The sequence below is a fragment of the Bison bison genome, unplaced genomic scaffold, assembly GCF_000754665.1.
Source record: "Bison bison bison isolate TAMUID 2011002044 unplaced genomic scaffold, Bison_UMD1.0 scf7180017864263, whole genome shotgun sequence".
NCBI classification, from domain to species: domain Eukaryota; kingdom Metazoa; phylum Chordata; class Mammalia; order Artiodactyla; family Bovidae; genus Bison; species Bison bison.
The window spans coordinates 7455324-7458708 of record NW_011494835.1 but is presented as its reverse complement, the minus strand read 5'-3'; the positions used below and the strand labels follow the sequence as shown (position 1 = coordinate 7458708).

Genomic DNA, 3385 nt, shown 5'->3' with positions numbered 1-3385 from the left:
TCAGCAGGTCCAGCTTGGCTTGTCTCTCCTATAGGATCTTGCTAAAGACCAAAACAATAGTCATTTGTTTCCTACCCTGTTGCCTAAATCTAGACCTTTATTGGGTGTATATTCTGAGCCCTAAGCAAACAGCCAAACAAGGTCAAGGGTAGGATTGCAATTGGGAGCAGAAACTCAGATCAATTCAACTTCAGTAGGATTTCCCTCTCTGTTATGTGAGACAGTACAGTGCAGTGGTTAAAAACATGGGTACTAACACTAACAGACTTGCAGTCCAATCTTAGTTCCATGTCTTACATGCCTTATGTCAGTAAGAAATCCAACTTCCCTGTCCTTCAGTTTCCCCATAAATAAAATGAAAATGATCATAGCAGTTCCTACTTCATAGGTTTGCTTTAAACATTGAGAGAGTCAACATGCGACAAATGTTTAGAACTGTGGTGGGCACATAGCACTGCCTTTCTGTAAGTGTTATCCATTATTATTACAGTGTCTCCCAGGATATTTTTTCATTTTCTCAGCACGGCCTTGCTTTTGGGGAATACGCCACAAAAAAGCCACACATGATTATGAAATCTAACAACTGCAATGAGAGAGTTCAGATTTCTCTCTTAAGTCCAAAAATGAAAGAAAGGTTCTTTTTGCTTAGCTTGGGTTGGGTGTTCACTCCTAGACCAAGGAAAACTGGCCAGAGTTGCAGGTTGGAAAAGAATTCTGTAGCTATGATCACAGCCCTGCTGACATTCCTGAGCAGCTGAGGGTGAACAGGGAGGATCAACAGGGAAAATCACAGGGCAGATTGGTTCCACTGTGAAGTATGATCACCAAGACAAATGAGATGTCAGCATTGCTTGGCAATCCAGCTTTTCCCTAACCAACTTGTTGTCCAGTTTCCTGAGATAACTGTCCCACTTGCAATACTCATACCAAACATCTGACCGTCACCGTCCCCATCCCTGCCCATTTTCCTCCATCCCCATTTCGCTCGTGAGAAAGTTTACAATATCCTGAAAAGTCACCCAGTTGCTTCCAGCAAAAACCTGTCCCTCTTTATACCCAATCTACTAAAAGCTCTGCCAGCTCTGTCTCTGATGTATTTCTCTAATTTGTTAGTGTTTAATGTCTATATCCCTACAGTTCCTAGAAGAACAGAGGCTTTGAATCTCTTGCTATTTTTCTCTACTCCAAGTATCTGGAATGGTGCCTGATTCATTGAGTGAGTGTTGAAGTTGCTCAGTTGTGTCCAACTCTTTGTGACCTCATGGACTGTAGCCCCCCAGGCTCCTCCATCCATGGGATTCCCCAGCAAGAATACTGAAGTGGGTTGCTATTTCCTTCTCCAGGGGATCTTCCCAACCCAGGGATCGAACCCAGGTCTCCATATTGCAGGCAGACACTTTACCATCTGAACTGAAGGGTCAGAGGCCATCAAATGGACATGACCTATAAAGGCAATTTTGATGGTTTTACATAGAAATGACCTCTAATGGAAGAGAACACACATGGGAACTATTTGAGATACATTTCTATGTAAAATGTAGTTTTCACATAATTCAGCATTTTAAATAAGCACTCTGCAACCGAGACTAAATATCAATCATCTCTTAAGGTTTTCTACTATGTACCAACATCAAATCTACATAGGAACAAATGTTACTCCTGCTTTTCTCTTCTATATCAAATGTCCTGAAGCCTTTGTGTCTCTCTGGAGCGAGGCCGAGTTTCTGAAGGCACATTTCAGTATAAACATCATCGATGGGGTAGAGAAGGACTCAAGTCAGTCCCATTGTACAGTCTCAGGGCCAGGTGGCCGGACTAGAGGAATCCGCCTCCTCCTGAATAAGATGCCAGTGTAAACAACTTCCGGGATGTAGTACTTGAGTTTCTTATCCCGATGAGGTCCAGCATTATGAATTACGTCACCAATAAACAAATCTTTGGCTTTGTTCCCAGATAAGCCATTCAAGTAATTCAGGAGATGATGGGTGTTCACAAAAACATCATCATCGCCCTTGAACACGAACTCGGCTTTTGGGCAGGAGGTGTTCACCCACCTGAGAAAGAGTACTTCTTTCAGAGACGAGTTGAAGAATGTATCTCTGTAGTTCCACAAAAGAATGTCTTGGTGCCTCTCACTGTCAAATTTCAGCATATCTGAAAGGTCAGGATGGTTGTCCTCTGCGGGGGTCTGGCCCATTAAGAAGACTCGCACCACCGTTTGGTTCCCCACATTGGTTTCCTTGCCCCAAGATTCCCGAATCGCTTGCCTTCTATAGAAATGTGAAGTTAGGGACTTAATCGCCAGCAATAAGAAGGGCTTCTTTGCACACTTATCTGGTTGGTCTATAAGCAGTGAATAATTTCGACATCTCAAATATAGCAGAAAGTCTTTAAATCTGTCTGGTAAACTGTCGAAACCTGAAACTGCTGACATGACCCTCAGGTCAGGTTCACAGTAATTTAGATAGCTTATATTGGAGAATCCATATGCTTCTCCTGTCTGGTTGGCTAATGTGTTCAAAATGGGATTGAACCTCCAGTTCAGCTTTTCTTGTTCCTTGTTCCAATATGCCCGAGGAAGGTCAGCTATCTTTCAGAACCTTTCTTTAGGTATTATTACTTCCCCCTTTCCATTTGTTTCTTGGCTACTGCTTTTGGAGACTTCCACGATCAAATAAATGAAGACATTTACCATCAGGAGGCGGAGCCACCCTGCTGCCCAAGCCGCCGGGCTGCCCCATAGCCTGATACATTAGTATTGATTAAGTGAATTAAAGTGGATGTTACCAGAGGGGACCCCCCTTTAGGCCAGTTGCTAGTCATGTGTCTGCATCTGCACTCATCCTATTCTCCTTCCTCGTTGCCTGTCTCCACTTACGAAGTGCGATGTTATCGATGTCTTCTCTCAGTGTGGTTTGTCAGCTTTTTAACACACTCTACCACTGAAAAGGAAAGCAGAAACAAACCTTCATTGCCCAGAATCTTCCCAGCTGCCACTGGGAATCAAGATGGATGTGTATGTGGCTGTCTGAAGCGAGGGTGAAGAATTCCATGCCAAGCACTACTAATCTGGGCTTCTGTTGACTGGCCATGAGAAAGAACAATTGTAGTCAAGTAATTGGAACTTCTCAATCTGATTAAATAATGGATTGACTTTTAAATTTGAATAACTTGAATTTGACTTATAAAAGGATGCCGATGTCCATGTATAACTTGACTTTGGAATTTGGACTTTGAAGCTTTGGAGCATTTCTATAGTGGTGTCAGGCAGATATTTTACAGCCAGCAATCTACCAGGGTCACATTGTCTAAGAAAAGACACAGTTTAAGAAAAAGACCCTCTGCATTCATTGTCTCTTTTTCCTGACCTTCCTCTCAGTCCTTC

The 3385-nt window shown here is 42.9% G+C and overlaps 1 pseudogene; it reads right to left on the bottom strand.

The window, feature by feature from the left end:
• Positions 1-1399: 1399 nt before the first annotated feature.
• Positions 1400-3385, bottom strand: part of LOC104994694 — a 5347-nt pseudogene continuing 3361 nt past the window's right edge.